Source organism: Triplophysa dalaica, chromosome 1, assembly GCF_015846415.1.
Source record: "Triplophysa dalaica isolate WHDGS20190420 chromosome 1, ASM1584641v1, whole genome shotgun sequence".
NCBI classification, from domain to species: Eukaryota; Metazoa; Chordata; class Actinopteri; order Cypriniformes; family Nemacheilidae; genus Triplophysa; species Triplophysa dalaica.
This window is the reverse complement of record NC_079542.1, coordinates 19,661,493-19,676,370: the sequence shown is the minus strand read 5'-3', so window position 1 is coordinate 19,676,370 and position 14,878 is coordinate 19,661,493. Positions and strand designations below refer to the sequence as shown.

Genomic DNA, 14,878 nt, shown 5'->3' with positions numbered 1-14,878 from the left:
TCTCAAAGTGTGGGAGTCTATGGAGACTTTCCTGTTGTTACGTTGTATGATAATAATAACTTTATTATTATAAAGCGCCTTTAAAGTAGCTTCTCAAGGCACTTTACATAAAACAAGTAAATGATAATACAACACACACAAAAAAACAGGTTATGTGCAGCGGGGAAAATAAGTATTTGACACATCATCATTTTTATCAGTAAGGGGATTTGTAAGTGGGCTATTGACACAAAATTTGCAACAGATGTAGCCATCAAGCCAAATATTGAATTCATACAAAGAAATCAGAACATTTAAGTATACAAGTTCAGTCATAATAAATAAAGTGAAATGACACCGTGAATAAGTATTGAACACACTTTATTTAATACTTTGTAGAAAAGCCTTTTTTGGTGATTACAGCTTCTAGGCGCCTCTTGTATGGAGAGACCAGTCGTCTGCATTGCTCAGGAGTGATTCTGGCCCATTCTTCCACACAAATGGTCTTTAAATCTTGAAGGTTCCTTGGGCATCTTTTATGAACTTTGATCTTCAGTTCTCTCCATAGATTTTCTACGGGATTTAAGTCAGGTGATTGACTGGGCCAGTCAAGCAGCTTGATTTTCTTTCTTTGAAACCACTTCATTGTGTCCTTGGCCTTGTGTTTGGGATCATTGTCTTGCTGAAATGTCCACCCTCTTTTCATTTTCAGCTTTCTGGTATATGGCAGCAGATTTTTATCCAGAATGTCCCGGTACATTTCTCCATTCATCCTGCCTTCAATAATATGAAGTCTGCTAGTACCCCATGCTGAAAATCAGCCCCAAAACATGATGCTTCCACCCCCAAACTTAACTGTTGGTATGGTGTTCTTGGGGTGGTGGGCAGTGCCATTTCTTCTCCAAACATGGTGTTTAGAATGAATGCCAAAAAGTTCAATTTTGCTTTCATCTGACCATACTAGAGTCTCCCAATAATCCACAGGCATCTCCAAATGCTCTTTCGCAAACTTTAACCGAGCCTCAACATGCTTTTTGTTCAGCAATGGAGTCTTGCATGTTGAGCGTGCATGGATGACATGGCGGTTTAGTGCATTGCTTATAGTTTTCTTTGAAAAGACAGTACCTGCTGATGCAAAGTCTTCCTGAAGTTATGCCCGAGTGGTTCTTGGATCTTGGAGAACTCTCCTGATTATTCTTTGGACTCCTCGGACAGGGATCTTACGTGGAGCACCTGATCGTGGCCGGTATATGGTGAACTGATGCTCTTTCCATTTCCGGATAACGTCCCCCACAGTGCTCACAGGAACATTCAGCATTCTGGAAATCCACCTATAACCATTCCCATCAAAATGCTTTTCAATAATAAGATTACGAAGATCTACAGAGAGTTCTTTGCTTTTACCCATAATGAAATCTTTCCTGTGTGCCTCCTAAGTAATGAGAAGCCTTTATAGGCCATCATTTAGGACTAAAGCAGCTGATATCAATTAGTACTGATAGGAGGCAGGGTTTCTCTCTCAATACTGACAGATTTCAGGTGATATCCTGGCTTTCTATGCCATTTTGAACCTTGTTACCTTCATGTGTTCAATAATTATTCCCTGCGTCATTTCACTTTATTTATTATGACTGAACTTGTATACTTAAATGTTCTGATTTCTTTGAATTAATTCAATATTTGGCTTGATGGCTACATCTGGTGGAAATTTTGTGTCAAAAGCCAACTTAGAAATCCCCTTACTGATAAAAATGCTGATGAGTCAAATACTTATTTTCCCCGCTGTACAAAAACAAATAGATACATGAAAGTCAGCAAAAAGCTAACCTAAAAAAATATTTTTTGAAATAAAAAATATTTGTTTTTATTTAAATTTATGTATTTAAAATTAAAAATATTTCAATTCTGTGTGTCTCCGATGTGAGGAGGCAGTGCATTCCAAAGCCTATGATCTTAGGATGAGAAAGCCCTGTCCCCAACAGAACGCAATCTTGTTAGTGGGACTGCAAATAAACCTGCTTGTGAGGAGCGTAGATGGCGCTTACAGTTGGTGTGTATGTGCAGACAGATACTTAGGGGCCAGACCAATGCAGTGCCTTATATGTAAGCATAAGGACTTTAAAATCAACTCGGAACCTGACCGGAAGCCAGTGCAGAGACTTTAGAATTGGTGTAAAATGCTCATTTCTCCTGTCTCCAGTCAGGATTCTAGCAGCTGAATTTTGCACACATTGCAATTTGTTAAATGTGGTTTTGGGAACCCCAGCAAGATATGCAAATGAATTAAAGCTTGTTCCCACTGTATTTGAGTATTTGGTAATCAAAGTCTGGTAAAATGAATGGTTATAAAGAAGCTAAATTATTTATGATTTCAATTAAACTCCCTGTTTTTTTTATTTATTTGGATTTGGGAGATAATAATTTAATCCAGTTTAGATATAAAATGCGAACAAGGAAAACTTTTGCAAGGGGAAAAAACAACCTCAAAAATAAAGCCATGCACCTGCAAATAATACAGTTTATTAAACATTAAGACAGAAAAGTGAATATTGTTAATGCATCTTCCAAATTTATTAACTAAAAATCTAAAGAAGTAAATAGAACAAATAAGGTGGAAAACCAATAAAAATTCCCTTAAAAAGTAGAAACGGCAAATTCAGAGGGAGGGAAGAGACTTGGCTTCTCCACCCCCGCACCACCAGTGTGGACTGTTGGGATCTGAGGCCAGAGTCCTGCACACTGACGGGCACCCGCTGATATTTGATGTAAACAATGGAATAATTATAATAATCATTCATGTGTTATTAGCGGTTCGGGTGTAGGTCGGGAAATTATACACGCGAACGCAACGCAGAACCAGTTGCCAAGACTATTTCGACTCACTTCAGATGATACAAAGCTGCTCTTACACGGTCCTGTGCTCAATCGTGTTCAAACTCTGTCTGAAGAGCTGGTTTCTAATTGCAGAGCACTTTGCAGCGTTGAGCATTGTAGCCAATCGCGTGCATCAGATGGACAGCTATAGTGAAGATTCGATACTCTTATCGAAATTTAAATAAACGTTTGAGCTTATCATGCTCCTGGTCCTTTTTCCGCATTGAGGATAATTTAACCTTGGCAGCTTAGCCTTTAGCGACTTAGGTATAATTTTACTGAAAAACAGTAAGAGAAACTATTATTAATATCACATGAACAGTGTAGGCAATTTTTTTCAAAACTCATTTCATAAAACGCTATTCAAATATCGAATAGGTCACTATTAGCTAACAATATTTTAGTGGATTCACTCTTGGTTTAAAAATGCAATAACTAGGAATTCCTATATTTTGTTGCGTGAGAAAATAAATGGTTTTGTCTACATCATGTAACTGTAACGTGGGTGCGGTTCGTTTTTTTTTTATTAAACCGGTAGGGTCGGGTACAGAATTAAATTATTGCTGCTGTCGGATGTAGGTCGGGTATTCATTTAATTACCGTGGGGCGGGTGCGGGTTTCTCAAACTGGACCTGTGCAGGACTCTGATCGTAGTACCCAAGAAACCACAGTTGTCAGCTGTCACCAACTAGCCTTCAAAGTTATATCTAACATCTTTATAGTGTGCTACTGAAAGTCTTAAAACAAATACAAACAATCTGCGTTTTTGCATAACTGAGAGAAGTAAGGGTGATGGGTTTATAACTAAGACATATACAGTGAGTAAAAAACATGTTTTTTAGTCTTTTGGTTGAACGGTGTGGGTGCTTTAAAATGTTTGGGTAAATTCTGATCCCTTCATCGGGTGTGTCTGATCTTTCCCTGTGTGATTGTCTTTCTTCACTGCCTCACATGTCCCACATCTACCCATCTGAGGGAAGGGCAGATAACATCTGTCTAAGTGATATCAGGTACCAGCGCTTACAGACTGATGAAATGACGGACTTTCAAAGCCGGTTCCACTTGTTGTTCACCCCTCCCTGCTCTTTTCCTTTTTTATTTGTTTGATTGGACTGTGTTTTTTTTACTCTCGTCTGTCTTTCATCCACTCCAATCTGCTCAGCTCTCATTCCCAAACAGTCCTCCAGCGCTTTGTCAAAGACCAATTTGCTTTTCAACGCATTGTGAGAAGGAATGCATGGCAGGAAGGAGGAAGGCAAAACAATGGTTTCCGTGACAACTGGAGTTTTCAGGAGCGTGTGGGGAATGGGGGGCAGGGGTCTCCGGGACCTGTACAGGACTGTATTGTGCCAGATGCTCTTTGTCAGGTTGCTCATGGTTCAGTGGACACAATGGGTGTGGTCAATCAGAGGGTCGGGAGTTCAGTCTTCACATTCACACACATTCTGAACTGTTGGAATCACTCAGCAAAATTAATGAAATCAGCTAAGTCCATATCTAAGTGTGAGGGAGAAAAGAAAAAAAATATTGGGAAATATAGAATTCTCAAGACAACAGGTTCACTAAAACCTGTTATAATTAGAACCGGAACCCTGTCAAGGAAAGTCATTTATAATGTCATTCATTTTCTAGGATTCTAGAATTGCCATAATATGCAAGTCTTGTTAAAACCAAATCAAAATCAGTTTGAGCTAGAACATATAAAATCTATTTTGAAAATTGTCTCCTTACCTACCCTGATTCGCAACAGTAAACTTCTCATAATGATTTATATTTTAAGCTGCTGGGAATGACTTCAAGGTAAATGTCACTTTGACTTAATTTTATTTCCACTCGATTGCAAAAAAAGTGTCGTGCAAATTTATTTTTCACAGATGGTTGTAGGGAGGCAAAAGTCACAGATGACAACTAAACAACACAGTCTTATATGGAATGATTTGAGCAGGTATAGAAATCGTCTTGGTTACGTCTGTTACCTCAGTTCCCTGATGGAGGGAACAAGACATTGTGTCGAGAACGACAGATGGGGTTTGCCCTTGAGAACCAATCAACTCTGACTACTATAGAAAAGGCCAATGAAATTTGGAAAATGAAATTTCCATGCCGGTCTCCGCCCCCGGATGTCCGGTATTAAAGGAAGCCAGCGTGCAGCATTCATTTACCTCTTGTTCTGAAGAGCCTGAGAGCCTCTCACGACTGCAGCAGAATACGATATGTGTTTATGGCATACGGGACACAACGTCTCGTTCCGTCCATCAGGGAACTGAGGTTTCAGAAATAACCAAGACGATCCCTTTCTGTCGGTTTCTTGACGTTGTGTCGAGAACGACAGATAGGGTTACCTATGGAAAAACGCCACAACGCTGTATCGCGTCACAATCACTAGCGAAGCGATGGTAACAGGCCTGGGCGTGTCAGTTCGAAGCTTTTGCAAAACTGTAACCTTCCAGTGTGGTGGTCGGGGGGTTCCAGAGCTTTCTTGGAGAAAGATGGGTACAGCCCTGACCGGTAACCTTTCATGGACGGAGGCCTTAGCTCTCTACTGGCGAGAGGTCGTCCGGCTCGGGTTTACATAGGGTAAGCGCAACTTCCTTAATTAGGGATGCACTGCAGAGGCCACCTCCTACCCATTGGGAGGAATATGGTGGACATAGGTATGGTCTCGTCCTTGTAGGAGAAAGCATGGAACGTGCGGACTGCGTAGTTAACCGCGAGGTGCAGGTCCACCTGAGGAAGCTCATGGGTTACCAGGAGTGGGAACCATTCTCATGAGGATACATCAGACGGAACAGCCTATGGAGGGGGTGTTACAGATGTCCGGTAGCACTAGGTCCGGTTAGAGCTATCTGTGATAGTTCATATGGTATCCCGGCCTAAGGTGGAAGCCTGCCTGTTCATGGAATACCAGTGTTTGGTTAAGAAGGAAGGTTGGTGAGATACCTGTTCTTAGCCATATGTTTTGGTATGAAGAGAGGTAGATAGCACACTGACCCAACCTAATGGAGGGTGGAAAGGTGCTTTCGCAAGCATACGCCCCCCCGGATGCCAGTCCTACATGTCGCCACGCAGGACGTGGGCTGACACCGGGTTTACGCGAAGGTTGTTAACCCTTGCGAAGTTGTTTGGGCGCAGCCCAACCCGCAGCTCTACAGATGTCTACTAGAGAGACGCTTCTGGTCAGTGCCCAGGAGGTGGATATACCCCATGTGGAGTAAGTCCTCACTGCCAATGGGCATGGGAGATTCTGAGATCGGTATGCCATCGTAACGGCATCCACGACCCAGTGTGCCAGCCTCTGCTTGGAGACAGCCTTCTTCTTCTGCTGTCCTCCAACACAGACAAGGAGCTGGTCAGAGCTACTGAAGCTCTGCGTGCGGTCCAGGACACAACACGGATGGGTCTTCCTCCCCGATGGGGAGCGCTTGCAAGTCTACCACTTGGTCCTGGAAGGGAGAAGTGGGAACTTTGGGCACGTATCCGGGCCTGGGTCTCAAGATAACGTGAGAGTTGCCAGGGCCGAATTTAAGGCAATCCGGGACAGAGAATGCTTGGAGGTCCCCTACCCTCTTGAATGAAGCAAGCTCCATCAGGAGGGCCGTCTTACTCGTCAGATGAGGAAGATCGAACCTCTGAGAGGCTCTTGGGGGGCCCAGACGGATTCCGCCCTCTCATGTTACTTAAGAACCTGGTGACCAGGTCGTGCTACCCTAGAAACTTTCCATCAACTGAGTCGTGATGAGTGGCGATAGCGACTACATACACATTCAGTGTGGAGGGGAGATGTTAGTCTCCAGTCTCTTAGGAAGGACAACATGATCCCGATCGAGCACCTCAGTGGGTCTTCTCGTTGAGAGAGACACCAGGATGAGAAGAGGCGCCATGTAGAGGCGTATAACCACCTAGTAGATGGGGCCCTAGCCTGGGTGATGGTCTCCGTCATAGAGGGGTAGTTGCCATCTCAGGATCTTCTCGTCCCGTCTAGGTTTACCTGGGCCGAACAGCATCCAAATGAGCTGGACTGAGGGGGTGGATTCGCCCCAGTGATATGCCAGTGCAGGCGGGGGTTCGTCCAACGCCCCGCTACTACGTGCCCGTTACACACTGCACTGTACTCCTGCAGGGATGTCCGTCGTCACCACGACGTGCCACGTAACCTGCCCGAGGGGGTCCCCCTGCTCTGAGAATAGTCATGGAAGACCAAGGGGTTTGGGTGCGTCGGCAAAAGGGCGTCATCACCATGTGTCATCACCATGCCGGTGTGCCACGCTGTCCTCGGAACTCGACTCTGTTGCCAGTGTTGAAGCGGACTCATGTACATCAACCCCAGGGGTATTACCCCCGCCGAGGACGTCATGTGTCCCAGGAGCCTCTCTAATTGTTTCAGGGGGACCGTTGGGTGCCTGAAGTGTTCCAGGCAGTTCAACACCGACTGGGCGCGTGCTGCGGACAGTCGCGCCGTCATGGTGACAGAGTTTAGTTCTATACCGAGAAAGAGGACGCTCTGCACTGGGTAGAGCTTCCCTCGGTTGACCTGTAATCCCAACCGATCTAGGTGCCGGAGCACCAGGTCCCTTTGTGTACACAACAGATCTCGCGCGTGTGCCAAGATAAGCCAGTCGTCGAGATCTTTTTGTACCTGCACACCTTCCTCCTCTCAGGGAGATAGGGCGGCTTTCACAATCTTCGTGAAGACCGTGGGGACAGACCGAAAAGGGAGAACAAGTTGATTGCCACAAAACGAATCCTGACACCTGATAGATGTCTGGATGCGCCTCTGCGTGAGCATCCTGAACGGCAGCTTGTGAATGTGCTTTGTTCAGGGTACGCAGACCTATAGGGTGCGACCCTCCGTCTTTCTTGGGAACGATGAAGCGGGCTGTAACCCACTGAACATCTTGGTTTTGAGGGAAGAACTCGTTACCTGTTTCGCCAGAAGGGTGGTGACCTCTACCCGAAGTATGGAGGCGTTCGGATGCCCCGAAACTTGGGAGAGTCTCTGGTGAACTGACAGGGGGACCAAGGGGACGGTCTGCTTCATCATTCCCTCAGGGGGTGGTTCGTCGGCTGGCGGAGCTAAACATATGTCGGGGGGATCCCCTGAGGGAAGGTTGGATCCGCCTTTTTGCCTGCCTGGCGGGACAGCTGCAAGCACTGTCGGTTTGAGAGTGGTGGCAGCTGTCGTGTGTGTATGACCCTACGCCTCGCCACGTATCCCCGGGTTAGCATGGCTGACATCACTTCTGCTTCCTCCTGAACTCGACCCCCCTGGGGGGGAGCTCGGTTTCGTCAGAGGCGGATGCCAGTCCCCCTCTGATGCTGCGAGCGACATCTCATCTATGTCACTCATCGTTTCCGAGTGCGTGCCTGAGGATCCGGAGGCAGTGCGGGCAAGATGTGTCAACGAACGCTGCTTCAGCGTGCTGGACGCCCATACACCTAACGCAGTGATCGTATCCGTCCCCCTCCTCGATGAGGGTGCCGCACCCAAGAGAACAGCGGGACATGCCGTGCTGGAGAATGCTCAGACCTGAAAAGGACCTTTTAGAAAAAATCTCTAACATCTCCGGAACCGCCGAGACGCCCAGGAGAAGGTCGCTTAATTGGCAGATTAGGTCAGAATAAGTCAGCCTTAATTGCCAACCCCCAAAAAAGATGGATGCAACCGCTTTTATGATTATAGAGTTTATTTCATAATCAGTTAATATAACAGAAACGAGTAGTTTAATTCGTGTCCTGTCATATTTGTTGAATAATAATTATCTGCTTTTCAACTGTCAGAGTACTTGCCAATCAGTTTTTTGGTTTTCACAGATAGCTATGAATCAGAATGAACAAAACCTTGTGGTTAAAGGAGCATTGGGATAAGATGACTCTTAATCTTTAAGCTTACTTTTGAGCAATTTAAACATTCCCAACGAGCAAACATCAATACAATTATTAAAGCTATTTAAAACAATTAACATACAAGATAAAACACAAGATGAAAACTGGATGAACACATTTAGCTTGTAGATACTGCACTTTGCAATAGTATTTTAGTTGTGTAGGGTCATCCAAAGGCAAAGTGCAGTATCTGCATTTTGGTGGTCAAAGGTCACATCAGTGGTCTTGGTTTTTATCTATAAAAAATGTCTTCCTAATAAATGCATTGCCACTAATCTACCCACAACACGTTTGACTGGCTGGTGTAAAAACTTAAAGGGCATTTTTCAGAGGTTCTGTTATTGCTTAGTTACTGCACTTTGCCTTTGTAGGGCAGTATGATGGACATACATTTTCATTTAGTCATTTAGCAGATGAAATCCAAAGGGAAATACAATGTAGGGGAAAACAATAGAAGCAATTTGTGCAACAAAAGAACAACAATGCATAGGTGCTGTAAAAACTGGTCTCAGTCAGTCATCAAAGTTTACGAAGCTAAGATTTTAAAAATGTTTAGGGGTGGTAGGAAAGCCAAGAAGAAGTAGAAGACTGTGCTCATGTATCAGATCTTAATGGAAGAGATGTGTTTTAAGCCGATTCTTAAGACAGCTACAGAATCCGTTGATCTTGTTGCAAGAGGGAGATTGTTCCAGAATAATGGAACACATCCGGAGAAAGTGTGTGAGAGTGAGTGTCCCACTTGTGGGACGGCACCACAAGGTATTGTTTGATTGCAGAGTGCAGGGATCGGGCGGATACCAATGTCTGAATTAGCAAGTTAATATATGGGGGTGTCGAACCATTGGTGGTTTTAAAGGCCAAGAGCAGAGATTTTAATCGAATGCTAGCGACTATTGAGAGCCAGTGCAACCAAACGAAGAGACGTGCACTCTCTTCGGCTCGTTGAAGACCACTCTTGCCACTGCATTCTGGATCATCTGAATAGGTCTGGTTGTACAAGCTGTAAGACAATAGTCAGGTCTGGACAGGACGAGAGCCTGGACAAGAACTTGCGTAGCATGCAGTAGCATTTAGCATTTAGAGTTATGTTTCATGTAGTTATTCACATATGTGTGGGTGCTGTTTAGGGTGAGCCAAGGGGACATTCTCTGCGTCAGAGTCATGCAGTCTACTATCATAACCACACACACTCTTACCTCCCTCTTCAAACATATCTCCCCTAGTGACAGATATAGAGCTGTCAAATATTAATCCTCTCTGGAAGTGTGTTTCAGGCTTAATAGTACAGGCTTTATAAGTGTGTGTGTTTGGAGGAGAATGTGAATGTGTCTGATTATGTTTTAATATAATGTAAAGGTGGACTTTTTCCTTATTAAAACTAAATATTTTTTCAGCTCTGGCTGAATTCCCTGGAACGGGTCTGTGTGGGGGAACAAAAAAAGTGAAACTGCAATTATTTAAAAAACACATTCACTTAATGCAGTTATGACCTAAATGTAAATGCTTTCCAAACAGCTCTATAAAAATTCACCATTACGGCTCACAAACTGAAAACAGAGAACTCTGTCCTGTAAGTGTTGGCTGAACCCTACAGAAGGTCACGTGACTGTCCGTGCTCACTGAAGCGGTTACTAAAGCAACACATTGACCACAGAATGAGACTTCGATTAGTTCTAGACAAATAAAGATCAGGGGTGACATCTTCCTGCTCAACAGATCAGAGTGCTGAGAGTGTGCATGTGTGTGTTCAAGATTCCACCCATGTAAGCCTGGCCAGATCTGGTGGCTTTGAGATGTGGCCAAACCAGAGCGATGGAGAGAGAAGGATACGGAGGAAGGGAACATCTCTTCCCCGCAGGCCAGACGGCCACTGCGGTGTGCCACAACAAATGTGTTGATGTAAACAAGCGTGCAGTTGGATTGCAGTTGTTTGTGTGTTTTAGGATTAGTGTCGTGGTTAGAGAGGGACAGCGTGTCTTGTTATCGTGGTGTGTGGCAATGTTATGGCACTTAGAAGTTGAACCCCTATGATCTTCTGGAGTGATAAGCCGCCCCGTCATCTCCTCAGCATTCAGATTTTTGTTATATTTTCATGTGATGCATGTTCCCCCTCATGTTTCCTCTTTCAGATTTATGGTCTCTTAGGTATGAAGGGAAATCATTGGGGCACAAACGTGTGTTGTAAGATAATTACCCACAGACTATCACATATATGTGGTGCTTTGTTATGCTTTTGCAGTTTACTGAAAGCGTGGGTGGCTTTAACTAAGGACTCATGGACATCACTAACCACTGAATCGTATATGACCCTAACCTGTCATTAGATAAGTGAATGGGAAATTCACATCGCAGTATTAGAGACGCGAGGTTTCGAGGAAAGACACACAGCTTTGAACATTGCCAACTACATAAAAGATGCAACAGAAATGTGGCTGTTAAGCTCTGAAAAAAGAAAGGGTAGGTTATCTTTTTGAAAACTAATCCAAAATATTTATACAAATGATAAAACACATATTGATGAAAAATGAAAATTCTGTCTTCATTTACTCACCCTCAAGTTGTTTCAAATCTGTTTAAATTTGGAAGAAGGCTTGTAACCAAACAGTTCTTGGACCCCATTGACTACCCTAGCAGGAATAATGTCTTTGTTCTTTTGAACACAAAAGAAGATATTTTGAATAAATTAGGAAAGCAAACAATTCTTGGGCAATTTTTGACTACAATTGTAATTTTTCTTACTATATATTTCTCTGCGTTTATCAATTTGAATGAAAATTTTGTGATTAAAGGAAAGCAGAATTTTCATTTTTGGGTAAACTGTTCCTTTAAGGGTTTGTTAGAGAGAGAGTGAGAAGGTGACATTGGAGTTCCACTAAGATCCAGATTTACCAACTGAAGAACCATGGATAAAGAATCAAGTTTAAACATCTTAAATTTCTAAAGTTAATTTACCACAAGAGAACATAAATACGATAGCAAAATCATTCCTCCAAAGTAAAAGTAATTTTTATTGGGCATAGATTATTTTTTTTTAATCTAGATTAATCTTGGAATTAATCGAGATTAATCTAGATTAAAATGGCTCATTTGAATTCTGCCGAAGGCATTCAGAATATGTGTGCTACCCAAATAATGACTAAAAGTAAGTCTTTGAGAACAGGTGTCTCAAGCATTAGACCAGGGGCTCATCTCCTGTTTTCAAAATGCATCACAAACTGCTTGAGAAAGCTGTTCTACTATGATAATTGGTGATGAAAATAAATTATGTTCAATAAGATGTACTTGTGTTACTTCCGCATTAGCTAAGGGATGATTTGCGTTTAGGTGGTACTTGAGACTGGAAGAGCTCCTACAGTACATTGACATTTAGTCATTTAGCAGACGCTTTTATCCAAAGCAAATTACAAAGAGTTAGGGAGCAACAAGCGGTATGTCATACAGGAGCCATAATACATTAGGTACCAATACAAATTTACTGGTTTCAACTAAAGCTAGACCACTACCTGTTGAGAGAAAGTTTTTTTTTTAAACAAATTCTGCATTGCACAAGGTGCAAACAACCTTAGTCTTGTCGATCTTTCCATTGGGAGGCTTCTTAAAAATAAATTTTCCCTGAAGCAACCCGGCGGCTTCAAAGCTGCATCCATGTTAGCACGTCACGTTTGATGTGGTAATTTCACAGTAACGTTATGTTGTGTTCAGACCAAACGCGAATGGCGCGTCAAGCGTGAGTTAAGTCAATGCAAAGACGCGATAGACCTTCTTGCGGCGTGAATCGCGCGAATGAAGCCCTGGTCATGAGAGGATGAGGCGGCGCGAATTGCGCGAATCACGCGACTTGAAAAATCTCGTTCTCGCCCGGTACAGTGCAGTTCAGCTACGTATACATCCGCACTAAAATATCAAGGTGAAAGTCATCATAGCTTGCGTAGTATAGACCCAGCACCCAACCCAACTTTTGAGAATAGATTAACGGCGACATTTTTTTTATCGCGCGATAAGAGTCTCACGTTAACACAGCACGTTAACGCCGTTAACGGCCCACCACTAGTAATTTTCTTTAACTTGTTTGGTCTTCACAATGTGTTAGAAAAAAATTATTAATTTGGCATTTAACTATAACATTTAACTTTTATTTAACTATTACAACTGAATTTTATTGTAAGTGTTCATTAGAGACAACATTTATTAAACGGTTTACCAGGTCAGATTATACATAGCTAAGCCAAGTGACTTAAACCTTTCAGGGGAATTCAGATTTTACAAGTGCAGGGCCAAATGCCTGACACGTTCTGAAGTGACTACTGGAAACGGGTGAAGATACCATGCTGACTTGTGGTTAAGGTAATTGCATCCTTTAGTATGCTGGAAATTGACTGTGGTCTTGTCTGAGACTTTCAAAGAAAGACCAAGACATTGTGCAATGAAATCCAGACCCGGACAATTATGAGGCTGTGTGAGATTGTTATAAAACATGCTTTTAACTTTAAAAATAAGTCCGGCCCCCATTGTCAACCTCTGTTCATATTCATCTGTGTTACCTCTCCATTTTTCAAAGACATGTATAATATATTGTTTGCCAGTTATGTGCCACTGAATGAGAGAGCTACGTATCTATGGATTTCAAAGACCTAATTGCTGTTTGATTTTTTATTGCATAAAAGCTTATTTTTATTCCTCTTCTCTCTCTTCTGCTCGTGCAAAGCTCATGGATATATAACATGCAATAGGGGGAGAGAGAGGTGTCATATTCTGTAAAGTGCAGTAAATGGTAAAACTATACGTGCTATAAACCAGTGTGTAATAAAAAAAGGTAAATAAAAAAGAGCTTGCAACATCAACCAGCACAATGAAGTATATTGTTGTACTGTTAACAACATAACTGGAGATTACAATCAGGTATTGGCCTCTGCAAATCAATAAAGGGAGTACTAAAGTTCAAAACTAGCCACGCCCATGTGAATCTATAGACAGGTGCAGCTACAGACGTCAAGGACATTTTTACAATTTCTAAATGTTATTTCATGCATCTAAGTGCCACCAAGAGACGGTTTATTTAGCCTCAAGCTGTAAACGTCTCTACAGGAGGATCTAAGATAAATGCGTGCAGTCCAGGAGAGGTAACTGTATGCTTTCTCTTACCCTCCGGCATTGCAGCCTGCAGCTGCTCCTGGCAGACGCGAGCAGGAGATGATAAGAGAGTTGGAAGAGTGGGAGAGAGTTCTCAGACTCCAGTTTCAGTGGGTGATAAATCTGGTGTAAATCTCTCAGGCCTGATTTGGTAAAGTTATGTGGACCCTCTGCCTGTCTTACCCAACACCTTCACAGACAAGCCCTCATTGCTCATCAGTCTAAGCACTTTGAATTACATGTAAGTGTACAGTTTCACCCAACCTTGATCGGGACCCCCATGAACCAGGCCCGGTTTGTGATAAAGTATTTTGTGACAAATACGTGCTGACATTATGCAACTTAACGTGTGCCTCTTACCGAATAAATTAACATGAAATTTAATGTGCTGTACGTATTTTTGGGGGATCTATTGACATAAATGCAATATAACACATAACTGTCTCTAGATGTGTATATAGATGTTACAGATCTTATTTATGTTTTCATTACCTTAGAAAGAGCCATTTCTAAAACATATCTGCTCATCGACTTGAAGCCAACACATTCTGACACTTTTGGAGTATTTGCGCCAGCCAACGAGTGAACCTTTAGAGAAGAAGTTATCACCTCAGCAGAGGCCAACGCTCATCATTCACACTACTGTCAGCAAGGCGCATATCAGCTACTGTACATATTGAACTGTTAGACCAAGGCAGAATTTAAACATAAAAACTATTTTCTTTAAATATACAGTTTAACAACTGCTGCACATTCGTAACTAAACCATTGTATTACAAGTGCAAAATGTTGTGGCTTTGGTTCCCAGGAAACACGTGGATTGATACAAAATTATAAAATGTATAGCTTTAATGCACTGAATGTCACTTTGGATAACATTTTCTGCCAAATGCATTAATGTAAATAAAATAATAAGCAAATCATAAAACTGCCCTTTATTGCATTATGACACTATTGATAACCAATAAAGTACATTTTATTCATAATATCAGCAAGAAAATATGTTTACCTG

The 14,878-nt window shown here is 42.5% G+C and overlaps 1 protein-coding gene across 1 annotated transcript in view; it reads left to right on the top strand.

The window, feature by feature from the left end:
* lgr4 (leucine-rich repeat containing G protein-coupled receptor 4) overlaps positions 1–14,878 on the top strand; it is a 50,504-nt gene that overhangs the window by 17,779 nt on the left and 17,847 nt on the right. The gene's annotated exons all lie outside the window — the stretch shown is intronic.